Source organism: Lithobates pipiens, unplaced genomic scaffold (genome assembly GCF_037356315.1).
Source record: "Lithobates pipiens isolate NorthernLeopardFrog02 unplaced genomic scaffold, aLitPip1_a1.2 Scaffold_25, whole genome shotgun sequence".
NCBI lineage: Eukaryota > Metazoa > Chordata > Amphibia > Anura > Ranidae > Lithobates > Lithobates pipiens.
This window is the reverse complement of record NW_027507787.1, coordinates 109602595-109615915: the sequence shown is the minus strand read 5'-3', so window position 1 is coordinate 109615915 and position 13321 is coordinate 109602595. Positions and strand designations below refer to the sequence as shown.

The 13321-nt window shown below is 49.0% G+C and overlaps 6 pseudogenes; all 6 read right to left on the bottom strand.

Moving 5' to 3' along the window:
- Positions 1-8071: 8071 nt before the first annotated feature.
- On the bottom strand, positions 8072-8190 carry LOC143931035 (5S ribosomal RNA; annotated as a pseudogene).
- Positions 8191-8729: 539 nt separating this feature from the next.
- LOC143931113 (5S ribosomal RNA) lies at positions 8730-8848 on the bottom strand (annotated as a pseudogene).
- Positions 8849-8948: 100 nt separating this feature from the next.
- Positions 8949-9067, bottom strand: LOC143931764 (5S ribosomal RNA; annotated as a pseudogene).
- Positions 9068-9168: 101 nt separating this feature from the next.
- Positions 9169-9287, bottom strand: LOC143931312 (5S ribosomal RNA; annotated as a pseudogene).
- A 319-nt stretch (positions 9288-9606) lies between these two features.
- Positions 9607-9725, bottom strand: LOC143932103 (5S ribosomal RNA; annotated as a pseudogene).
- Positions 9726-9825: 100 nt separating this feature from the next.
- On the bottom strand, positions 9826-9944 carry LOC143931463 (5S ribosomal RNA; annotated as a pseudogene).
- Between the last annotated feature and the right edge of the window lie 3377 nt (positions 9945-13321).

Below are 13321 nucleotides of genomic sequence, written 5' to 3'. Positions count from 1 at the left end.
ATGTCACAGGTGGATAAAGTAAGTGTACCTTCATAGGTTCCTTTTTTGCTGGTGGGAACAGGACCGAGGTGGACCCTTCCCTTTTCCTCTCCTTCCCCCTCTATTTCTTCCTGGTTTCTGTTCTTTCTTTCTTATACTGCTCTTTCCACTCTTTTCTCCCCACGCTTTCTTTTTCGTAATTGGTATTTTATTGTTATTTTCAAAATTTAACAAAGAGAAGGAGAATCAACACAAAAAATCAACATACATTGGGAAAATAAGGGGGAAGAGGAAAAAAAAAAGGGGGGGGGGGTTCCATGGGGGTGGGGGATACATACAACCTAGTCAAGTTACATGTAAGCATACATGGTGGCAGAGAGTTACTTCCATTCAACAAACCCAGGGTATCACCCTTCCCGCTCCAGACATTCGATCCCATGAGCAGGTCCCTCTCCCATACTAGAAGAGGGTGGGGCGCCTCCTTAACACTGTTAAAGCTGTACAAGTGACTCCTACCGCATAGTAAAAGGGAAGAACATATGAAGTCAACCAAAACCAAACATCTTTCATTAGAGTATGTATAGAGACAAAGGGGAAACAGAAATAGAAGAGAGTTGGGATGGGGGTGGGAAAAGAAGTGTGAACCTCATGCCTCACCGGATAATGTATTCAACTCACCAGCAGAAGGTGCATTCGGAGGAGGAAGGTTCGCCTGGACAAGTCTCCCAAATTCAGGGTCTGCTAGGGCAAGAAGCGCGACATCTAAACTGGATGTAACCACAGTTGCGGTCTGGACATGGGCCTTCCATGGTGCCCATGTATGCTCAAATTTCTCCCTGGTGTCCCTACAAGTGGCCATCCAGCTCTCTGCTTCCATTATCTCCCCCACCTTCCCCAACCATTCCTGCTCGCTTGGAATTTGCGAGCTCTTCCAATATAGTGGCACTAAGCGTTTGGCTGCATTGAGGAGGTGGGGGAGTACACTCTTTTTATAACGTGATGGAGGCATAGTGGGTATGTGGAGCAAGAAGTGCTTAGCCAGGGCTGGGATATCAGTACCCAGACTGTCTGACATGTGTTTGCGAACCATATTCCAAAATGGCACTATCACAGGCACTCCCACCAAATATGGAGGAAGGTGCCTTTCATTCCACATCCCCTCCAGCATACATCCGGAGTGTTTGGGAAAATTCTAGCCAGGGTGACGGGAACCCTGTACCACCTGGATAGAATTTTATAGTTATTTTCTTGGGTCTTAGAGTCTATCGAGCTGGTATGTGTTAGGTTGTATAAACAATGTAACTGGTCGCCTGTAAATTCATGTTGGAGGTCCTTTTCCCAGTCCGTAATATAGTGTGGTTTGGGAGTAGGTGTGGTGGACTCTAACAGCCCATACATCTCTGAGATCATGTGTGTCAGAGGCTCCGCGGATGCCCACATGTTCTCGAAGGTTGTCAGTGTGGCCCGAAGTGGGTCTGTCTACTGTGCTTGGTGATAAAGGCCTCCAGTTGGCGATGCCTCCAGAAATCAAAGGGGAAGCTGCCATATCGCTCCCTTAAAGTAGAAAGTGGCACCACCGCCCCTCCCTCCACAAATCTGTCCAGGCTGACCTTCACATCCCGTATCCACGAACCGAACGCGGCCATCTGTTCCCCTGGGGGGAACCACGGGTACCCACTCACCGGTGTTAGAGGGGATAACCGTGGTGCTAGTGCAAAGCGTGTGTTAACCCTATCCCACGTTTCCAGGGAGTGGACTGTAAATGGGGAAACCCACCCTGAGAGCCCCCTGTCCCCGGCCGGGACCCAGGGTGCGTAGGCCAGGTCTCTGCCCGCCATAGTCTTTTCCAGAGGGACCCATAGCTTATGTAGCGTATGAAACTTCCAATTTAGAATGCGTTGTAATGCGATCGCTTGGTAGTATTGGAGTATGTTAGGTATGCCCAGGCCGCCGTTCAGCTTAGAGCGTTGGAGCGTTGCCATGGCCAAACGCGGCTTCTTCCCGCACCACACAAATTTAACAAAAAGCTACGTAGGTTTGAGGAAAAACCCTTGCGGCAGGTGTATCGGTATCATTTGTAGGAGAAACAAAATGCGAGGTAGTATCGTCATTTTCAAAATATTTGTTCGACCCACCCAGGTAAAAAGTGATTTGTCCCAAGTGGACAAATCCGTTGAAATCTTCTGCATTAGGGGCAAATAGTTATGTGCATACAGTGAGTCAGTACTATCCGTGAGCTGGACACCTAGATATTTCAAGGAGGGGGTAGCCCATGTGAACGGAAATGAGCCCTTAAAGGCGTCCCCCAAAGCCGGGGGAACGGTGATCGGCAGTATCTCTGATTTGGAATAATTTATCCGAAAATTGGATACCGCTCCGTATGCCTGTAGTTCTCCCATCAGATTCGGCAACGAGACCAGAGGGTCCACCACATGAAACAAAATGTCGTCCGCATAAGCAGAAAGTTTGTGCTCTAAGGAGCCCGCCATCACCCCCTTGACACTGGGATTGTCTCTGACCCTCTGTAGTAATGGTTCCAAAACCAGTGCAAATAGAAGGGGCGAGAGCGGGCAGCCCTGTCTCGTGCCGTTACAAATAGGGAACGATGAGGAAAGGCCACCATTCACCTTAACCCGGGCCGTAGGAAACACATAAAGAGCCGAGATCCATCGCAGCATACGTGGGCCCAGCCCCGTACCCCTAAGCACTGCGTTCAGAAACTCCCAGTCCACGCGATCGAATGCCTTCTCCGCATCCGTAGACAACACCAGGTATGGAGGCATCCGACTGCGTGTACGTGCCCAGTGGATAAGCTGGACAGCTCTATTGGAGTTGTCTCTAGCTTCTCGCCCCATTATAAAACCCGTCTGATCAGCATGGATCAACTCCGGTAATAGCGGTTTCAGGCGGTTGGCAATAATTTTGGAAAAGATTTTAAGATCCGTGTTCAGGAGGGAGTTGGGCGATAACTTTGCGGTTGGGATGGGTCCTTCCCTTCCTTCGGGAGCACGGTAATATGCGCCAGCGAGGTCTCTTGTGGTAAGACCCTGCCTGAGGCGAGGGAGTTAAAGAGGGCACACAAAGGGGATTGCAGTTTGTCAAAGAACTTCACATAGTAGGCCCTGGTAAAACCATCGGGGCCGGGGCTCTTGCCTGTAGGCATAGACTTAATCGTAGCTAAGATTTCTTCCCCTGTAATTGGGCATTCTAAGTCAGTTGCCTGATCCGTAGTAAGGGTGGGGAGTCCTACGGAGGAGAGGTATGACTGTATGCGCGTCTTCTTAAGGGCTACGTCGGCCGGGGAGGAGGCCTGGTCTAAGTGGTAAAGATTTGCGTAATAATCGCGAAACATAGAGGCTATCTTGGATGTGTGCTGTGTATAGTCCCCAGTAGGAGAGCACAATTTATGTACATGGGCCAGGAGTCTCTTCTTGCGAAGCGCTCGGGCCAGTAGCCTGCCGCACTTGTTGCCGTGTTCGTAGTAAGTGTGGGCCAGGTAGCGCAGTTTCCGGTTAATTTTCCGGTCCAGCAGTTTAGAAAATATTTGTCTGAGTTCTGTCAAACGCCTGAGCTCCGTAGAGCCCGACGTTCTTTTATGTGCAAGCTCGGCGCGTCTCAGCTCCTGCAACACCCTCAGGAAGCCCGCCCGCCTCTCTTTGTTAAGTTTAGCTCCCAGTGCAATAAAGGTGCCCCGGACCACGGCTTTATGTCCCTCCCAGAGAATGCCCTTGCTCACTTCCCCATTATCATTCTCCGCAAAATAGTGTGTCAGAGTCTCTTGCACCCCCGTCACTACCGCCAGGTCATCTAACAAGTTCTCGTTCAGTCTCCATGTCCTTGCTTTAGTCGAGGCCTGGGCCAGTGAAAGCGTAAGCGTCACCGGGGCATGATCAGAGATGGTTATGAGATCTATGGTTGCTCCCAGGATAAAATCCAAGGTGTCCTGGTCCACTAGCAGCAAATCAATTCTAGTGAACACCTTGTGTACTCCAGAGAAGTAGCTATAGTCCCTTTCAGATGCATGTATTGCTCTCCAGCAGTCCACCAGGGCGTAGTCCTGGAGGGATCTGCGGAAATGTCTCAGGAAGGCATGGGAATGCGACGATCTACTTGCGGAAGTGTCAAGTGTGGGGTCTGGGCTGCCATTAAAGTCCCCTCCCAGAATTAACCTACCTTCCCTAAAGTCCGCCAGTGTAGAGAGGGTTTGATCTATAAATGTAAGTTGTTGGGTGTTAGGGGCATAGAGTGTAGCAAAGGTGTATGACTGTCCGAGGAGGGTGCCTTTCAGGAACACATAGCGTCCCTGGGGGTCTACCTTATGTTCCTGGGGTTGGAATGGGCAATTTTTGTGAATGGCTATAGCCGTGCCCTTGGATTTGGGCATAGGCGAGTTACTCAGGAACCATTGCGAGAATAGGTGTGAGGGCAATTTAGGGAGAGAGGTATCGGTAAAGTGGGTCTCCTGTAAAAACACCACTTGCGCCTCCAGGCGTTTCAGTTCTAACCATAGCCTATTTCGCTTGTTAGGGGAGCACAGACCCCTCACATTGTAAGACACTACCTTAAGCGTAGCCATGTTGTGTCTGAGGGTTCCGTCCAGGCGACCTTCCTAGTTCTGCGGTGTCCGGTGAGACAAGATTCTGGTAGCTCCAACCTATCAGGGAGCAAGAAGGTAGGCTGGAATGAAGGGAAGCAAGAAGGGGGGGCAGAGAGGAGGATGGGGACAAAAAACAAAAGACAGAAAAACAGAAAAAGAAAAATGAGGGGAAGAAAAAGGAAAGCATTAGCACATTGCATAAAACAAATAACATCCTGAGGTCTAGGTCCACCTGCGCCACAACAATGCAGCACAGGGGTATCAAAAACTGTTTGCCTGCCGCCCGCCGCCCCCCCATTACAGGGAGGCAGCCGGCGCCCGGCAACGTGCCCAATCCTGGGCTATTACCCAATACGGGTAGTCCTACGTGGGGAACGTAACTGGACATGGACAACCCGGAGAACCCCGCCCCTCACTTTCTCCCCACGCTTTCTTATTAGTTACTTGGTACAACATTGTTTGTCTGCTGCAACTAGGGACCTTGCAGTCTAGCATCCGCAGTCCCACTTGTGGGAAGGTGGATGCTCTTCGTGTTACGCTGGTAGGCTTAGAACATACTCGGTTATCTTTTTTTTTGTTTGTGAGCTGTGAAGAGCTTTTATGTCATTGACCGTGTACCATAACCTCTGCAATCCCTGTCCTATTTTGCACTTGATGATATATGTGCCAAGCTTTCTGTTATTATCTCTTTGATACCTGTCTTTTCTTTTCATTTAATAAACATATATTAAACAAAAAAAAAAAAAAGTCCACTGAAGCCCACACACGAGCGGATTGTCCGCTGAAATGGGTTTCGACTGACTAAGTACGCCATACAGTCTGCTCGTGTGTAAGCGGCATACGGCATCCAGTATTCCCAGGCGATCTCCCAATCAAGACACTAACCAGACCAGATCCTTCTATGGCACCTGGTCTTCCCAGGCAGTCTCCCATCCAGGTACTAACCAGGCCTGATGCTGCTTAGCCTCTGAATTCAGACAAGATCGGGTGCTTTCAGGTTGATGTGGCCGTAAGCGTTCTCTTCAAGACACGCCCAACCCTCTTGACAAACGCCAAGATGGTCGCCTTGAGAAACAAGCACAAAAAACAAAATCAAAGCCAACAACATAAAAAGAAGCCTATGGGCTTACAGCGGACCTTAAAAGATGGGACCCACTAGCTCTGTCATGGTTCGGACGCTGTAATGTGTTGAAGATGAATGCGATGCCACGACTTCTGTATCTACTACAAGCCTTACCTATCAAAATACCCCAGACTTTCTTTCATGCAGTTCGCTCAATCTTTATCAAGTTCCTCTGGCGCAGAAAACATATGCGTATTGGTAGGGCAATGCTATTGCGACCGAAATTGCGGGGAGGTATTGGCTTCCCGAACCCTGCTCTATATTACACAACGATGCACATGACACCGGGGGTTGACTGGTGCCGGTGTTCTGCCATATACTGTCCGGCCATGATATAGTGTCCACGCCGTACTGCGCATGCGCAGTACGGAGCAGACGAAGCTTCGGAAAATCTCCGAAGCTGAACGGCGCCTGCGCGGTGAGTGGAGGTGGTAGCCCCACCATCCAAGCGGACATAGGGTTGTGAATATTAGAGGGCCCCTCGCAGGCGAGCTTCGCTCGCCACGCTTCGGGCTCGGCCTCGCTGCGCTCGGCTCTTTTATATTCTTACTCTATGTCCACTTGGATAGTGGGGATAGAACCTGGACTCAGTGCGCAGGCGCCGTTCATGCTCGGCAATTTTCGGAATCTGTGTTGCTGTGTACTGCGCATGCGCAGTACACAGCGGACACTATCCGATGGGGGACCATATGTGATAAGACACCGGCATAGGGAACTGAAGCTATGGGTCAAGCTAGAGCAAGAGATGGCGCGGGTTCCACTGGCTGGTCTGCCTTGGGCGGGGAGGCCATTGGAGCCCTGTGTGACTACTCACCCGTTAATTGGCCCCTCGCTCGCCGAGATGGATAGTTTTTTTCACCTTTCCCACCTGACTAACTTCCCTTCTCCTATGACCCCAATTATTGGACATCCTAGATTCCCTCTGGGCCTGTCTGACCAGGCCTTTACCAGGCAACCCCCGAAAGGGCTTCTGAGAGCAGCCCTATTTCTTGGACCCACGGGCTTGATTCCCATGGGGACCATACTGCTAGAGCAAGTACCTGTTGCATTGGATAGCTGGAGAGCTAGACAGCTAATCCATTTCCTCGGATCACTACCTAACCATTCGTTCTTCTCTAGACAATTCCACCCCTTCAAGGAACTTTGCCTGGATGATGGCCCAATTCGTGGTTCCCTCTCTAGGTCCTACCAAATCCTGACAGACGCACAATCCTCCACGGATCCATCCTTCCTAGCTAAATGGAAAAGGGACTTACAAACTACATTCTCCAAACCACAGAAGGACAGAATACTCTTTTTCGCCCATAAGTCATCACTCTGCAGTAAATATCAGGCAATCTCATATAAGCTGATCACACGCTGGTATCGTACACCGGTGGTGTTGGCCAAAATATTCCCCGGTCAATCTGACCGCTGCTGTCGCTGTGGGCAACAGGCTGGCACCATTCTCCACATTTTCTGGGAATGCCCTAAGTTACAAACATTCTGGCAGCCTGTCCTGAGACTCATCCACAAGTTCACAGAGATTTCCTTAGCCAATGATCCCGCAGCAGTTCTTCTCAATCTAACTCCTATGTCGAGAAAGCGTTATCATAAGTCCTTACTTAAACATCTCCTCAATGCAGCTAGGGCCTGCATCCCAAGTCAGTGGAAAGAGCAATCTGCTCCAATGGTGACCCAGTGGTTCGCAAGGGTAAATGATATTGAACGAATGGAAGACCTGACTGCCACAATGAGGGATAAAACGGAGGAGCATGGGAACAGATGGTTCTACTGGACCCAGTTTCGCTTTTCGGAAGAATACCTCCGCGAGACATAGTAAGCTCATGGTGATCATTGGAGATCGCTGTTCCAAACGTTGGACAGCTGATGATCTGGTGAGCCGAGGGCGTCTCTTGCTCCCTGGGAGGGGACCCCATCCTATCCACTCTACCCACGACACCCCCTTACCCCTTCTTTTCCTTTTCTGCCATTTCCTTCCCCAATCTTCTCTTTCCCCTTCTCCCTCTTTTCAGTTCTACTATTTCGCTTCTTAACTCAAAAAAGGGAAAAGAAAATGGTTCCGACCCCATTTGACTACTACACAATACTCTTACCCTATCTATGGATATCTAAACTCTTCGAGGGTAGCAGGGCTAGTATCAATAATATTTTAAGTAGTAGAGGATCCCAACGAGATGGAGCTTTAATCTCATCTTGATATGACAGCAAATCTTTACACGTGCTATTCTCCTCTGACTTCTTACCATTGGCTCTGATATCCATGCAATATGATCGTTTGTTTGTAACTATTTGTATCACACATTCTGTGAAGTTGCCTTTGCATTGTATGTCGCATACTACTAAATAAACAAAAAAAAAAAAAAAAAAGAAGCCTATGGCACCTGGTATTCCCAGGCGGTCTCCCATCCAGGTACTAACCAGGCCTGACACTGTTTAGCATCCGAGATCAGACGAGATTGGGCGCTTTCAGGGTGATGGGGCCGTAGGTGATCTTTTCGGGCACTCTCAACCCTCTTGACAAACGCCAAGATGGTCACCTTGGGAAACAAGTGAAAAAAAAACAGGTCAAGGCCAACAACATAAAAAGAAGCCTACAGCACCTAGTATTCCCAGGTGGTCTCCAATCCAGGTCATAGCAAGGCCCAACCCTGTTTAGCTTCTGAGATCAGAGGAGATAGGGTGCTTTCAGGGTTATGTGCCCATAGGCAATCTCTTTGGGCATTCTCAACCCTCTTGACAAATGCCAAGATAGTCACCTTGAGATACAAGTGAAAAAAAACAGGTCAATGTCAACAACATAAAAAGAAGAATACGGCACCTAGTATTCCAACTCCATCTCCCATCCAGGTACTAACTAGGCCTAACCCTTCTTAGCCTCAGAGAAGAGAAGAGATAGGGCTCTTTCAGGGTGATGCTGCTATAAGCGATCTCTTTGGGCACTCTCAACCCTCTTGACAAATGCCAAGATGGTCACCTTGGGAAACAAGCAAAAAAAAAAAACGAATCAACGCCAACAACATAAAAAGAAGTCTACAATAACTGGTATTCCCTGGTGGTCTCCCATCCAGGTACTAACCAGGCCCGACTCTTCTTAGCCTCCAAGATCAGATGAGATTGGGTGATTTCAGAGTGATGTGGGCATAGGCAATCTCTTCAGGCACTCTCAACCCTCTTGACAAACACCAAGATGGTCACTTTGGGAAATAAGCGAAAAAAAAACAGGTCAACGCCAACAACATAAAAAGAAGTCTACGACACCTGGTATTCCCAGGCGGTCTCCCATCCAGGTACTAACAAGGCCCGACTCTTCTTAGCCTCCAACATCAAACGAGATCGGGTGCTTTCAGGGTGATGTGCCCGTAGGCAATCTCTTCAGGCACTTTCAACCCTCTTGACAAACGCCAAGATGGTCACCTTGGGAAACAAGTGAAAAAAAAACCAGGTCAAGGCCAACAACATAAAAGGAAGCCTACAGTACCTAGTATTCCCAGGTGGTCTCCAATCCAGGTACTAGCAAGGCCCAACCCTGTTTAGCTTCTGAGATCAGAGGAGATCGGGCGCTTTCAGGGTTATGTGCCCATAGGCAATCTCTTTGGGCATTCTCAACCCTCTTGAAAAAAGCCAAGATAGTCACCTTGAGATACAAGCGAAAAAAAACAGGTCAATGTCAACAACATAAAAAGAAGAATACGGCACCTGGTATTCCAACGCCATCTCCCATCCAGGTACTAACTAGGCCCAACCCTTCTTAGCCTCAGAGAAGAGAAGAGATAGGGTTCATGCAGGGTGATGCTGCTATAAGCGATCTCTTTGGGCACTCTCAACCTTCTTGACAAATGCCAAGATGGTCACCTTGGGAAACAAGCAAAAAAAAAAACAAATCAAAGCCAACAACATAAAAAGAAGCCTACAATAACTGGTATTCCCAGGTGGTCTCCCATCCAGGTACTAACCAGGCCCGACTCTTCTTAGCCTCCAAGATCAGACGAGATTGGGTGCTTTCAGAGTGATGTGGCCATAGGCAATCTCTTCAGGCACTCTCAACCCTCTTGACAAACACCAAGATGGTCACTTTGGGAAACAAGCGAAAAAAAAACAGGTCAACACCAACAACATAAAAAGAAGTCTACGACACCTGGTATTCCCAGGCAGTCTCCCATCCAGGTACTAACAAGGCCCGACTCTTCTTAGCCTCCAAGATCAAACGAGATCGGGTGCTTTCAGGGTGATGTGCCCGTAGGCTATCTCTTCAGGCACTTTCAACCCTCTTGACAAACGCCAAGATGGTCACCTTGGGAAACAAGCAAAAAAAATAAAAATAAGTCGGAAGCTAGAGACAATACGGCCCGAGTCCTCAATTTAATCCATGCGGCGCATGTACAGGAAAGGCCCTTGCTTATGTTGTCAACGGACGCGGAGAAGGCCTTTGACAGGGTGGCCTGGCACTTTATGTAGGCCACCCTGGAACATATAGGTCTTGGCTCCAACATGATGAGCTGGGTAATGTCGCTTTACTCCACGCCGTCGGCAGCGGTACGGGTGAACGAGTGGTGCTCTGACTCTTTCCCCATCACTAATGGGACGAGGCAGGGGTGCCCTCTGTCTCCCCTAATTTTTATTCTGACACTGGAACCACTTATGTGTCACGTTCGGAATGACCCGAATGTTACTGGCATATCCAAACCCTCGGCACACCACAAAATTGCGGCGTACACTGACGATCTAATTTTTTTCCGTCTCCAATCCACACATTTTGCTTCCCAATATACTTGCGTCTCTACAGCGATACGGCAGCCTATCAAACTATAAAATCAATTGCGCCAAGTCGGCTGTATTGAATATATCGGTCCCGGATGGTGAGGCCAAGAGGCTCCGCTCCGCTTTTCCATTCTACTGGGCTGAAAAATCTATATGTTACCTGGGCGTTGACATCGCAGCGGATTTAGCGCAATTGTACCCGCTTAATTTTGTCCCTCTCCTGGATAGACTGAAATCTGATTTGGGAAACTGGCATGCTTTAACACTGACCTGGTTCGGGTGATTTAATGCATTCAAAATGATGGCCCTCCCGCGGATCTTATACATGTTCCAGACATTACCGATCCGGTTACCCCCAATTTTTTTCAGACAACTGCAGGTTCTGCTCCGGGACTTTATTTGGGTGCGCAAACCGCCCAGAGCCCGTTTGCAATTGCTTGCCAGACCAAAGGACAAGGGGGGTCTGGGTCTCCCAGATCTCAGACAATACTACAGAGTGACTCTGCTAGCGAGAGTCGTTGATTGGCATTGTAATGGCCCACACAAGCAGTGGGTGGAGATGGAGATTGAGGATGGATCCATTCCCCTATTGACCTCCCCGTGGCTCCTGTCCTCCCTACCAAAAGACCTCAGAGGTCACCCCGTAGTGGGAGCTACGTTGGCTGTTGTGCGGAGGTTGTTCCGCTGCACACACATTGCTCCCCTGCCATCACCAATGACTCCGGTTATAGGTAATCCAGACTTCCCACCAGGATTTACCAACAAGAAACTGCGACAGTTGACAGTGGTGGGGAAACAGCGTCTGGGAGAGGTTTGGCCCTCGGGAGGGATCCCGACCACACAAACTGTCGCAGAGCTTTCTGACCCTCCACTTGACTTGTTTAGTGCTTATCAACTTCATCACTTTCTTCTGGCCATACAAAGGGCCCCCTACACTCCTAGAGACCTGACACCCTATGAATCCATCTGTCACAAAAGGGAACCTGTGCGACACACCCTCTCCCTCCTGTACAACCTATTGAGTAGTCAGGAGGAGGAGTCGACCCCCCACCATTTATCCACAAATGGGAGAGGGACTTAGGCATCACATTTACCCCACAACAGATAGGGAAGATCCTGACCTTAGTACATAAAGCTTCCATCGCAAACCAATATCAAGAATCAGGATACAAGATAGTCTCACGCTGGTATAGAGTCCCATACCTTCTGAATAAAATGGATAGATCGATCCCGGATGTTTGTTGGAGGTGAAATTCAGATAAAAGGGACCATGGGACACCTTTTCTGGGCATGCCCGGCCTTGAGGAACTTTTGGGTTCCCAGCAGCGTGCCTTCTACACTTGACCGAACAGCCTGTTCGAAAATACAAAAAAACCCTCACAATGCAACTCCTGAATGCCGCCCGGGCCTGCATTCCCGCACTGTGGAGGCAGCCTCAGCCCCCATCCAAGGTGCTGTGGTATTCCAAAGTCAATCATATTCTCCAGATGGAAGAATTGACCGCCACCCTTCACAACACTGAAGAGGCTGTTAGTGTTACATGGAGGCCCTGGAGGTATTTTACTGGTACTCGAGACTACATTCGGGAGGTGAGCAGTGCCTCTGTCCCAGAAAACGACTGAACATCTAACGTTTACCTACGTAGGCCATGTCTGCCCTGGGTGGCATTCCCTCCCTCCCTTTTTGTCTTTATTTTTCTTTTTTTCCCCGCCGCATTCCCCCCACCTCCTTTCTCTCCGTCTTTGCACTCTCTTCTTCCCCCGTCCTCCCTTTTGACTATGCCTTGTCTCCTTACTAGCCTTCGGGACCCAGAAGAACCCCAGGGTTCTGGACATGCCCGGCTCATATTTTACTCTGGTTCACGTAGGTCATGATAAGCTGGCTCGCTGTGGTCCCAGTTGTTCTCCATGATTACATTTGTCCGAACGGAGCTGCACTAGTTATACTGTACTACATGTCGGAGGTGGGGTTTCTCTCTTTTCTGCATGAAACTGTAGGACTCCCCTCTGAGAACCCAGAGTTATTTGGCTGCCTATTTTTTGTTACCATGTAATGGTGACCCTGGGTCATGCTGTATGGTTGACTGTTATATTTATGTTGTTCTACTTAATAAAAAAATAATAAAAATAAAAAAAAATAAGTCAATGCCAACAACTTAAAACTAAAGCCTATGGCATCGAGAAATCCCAGGCGGTCTCCCATCCAGGTACTAACCATGTCCCAACCCTGCTTAGCCTCTGAGATCAAATGCACGCTCAACCCTCTTGACAAACGCCAAGATGGTCACCTTGGTAAACAAGCGAAAATAAACAGGTAAACGCCAACAACATAAAAAGAAGCCTACGGCACCTGGTATTCACAGATGGTCTCCCATACAGGTATTAACCAGGCCGTACACTGCTAGGCCTCCGAGATCAGATGAGATTGTGCGCTTTCAGGGTGATGTGGCCATAGGTGTTCTATTTAGACACTCTCAACCCTCTTGACAAATACCAAGATGGTTATCTTGGGAAACAAGTGAAAAAAAACAGGTCAACGCCAACAACATAGACCCTGGCGGTCTCCCATCTGACCCAGACCCTGCTTAGCCTCTGAGATCGGGCGCTTTCAGGGTGATGTGACCTCAGGCGAACGCTTTGGGACATACTCAAAACTCTTGACTGATGCTAAAATGGTCACCTTGGGAAACAAGCGAAAGAAAAACAGGTCAAAGCCAACAATATAAAAAGATTCCTACGGCACCTTTAATTAGGTACTATCCAGGCCGGACCCTGCTTAGCCTCTGAGATCAGATGAGATCGGGCGCTTTCAGGGGGATGTGGCCATAGGAGATTTCTTTGGGCTCTCCCAGCCCTCTTGAC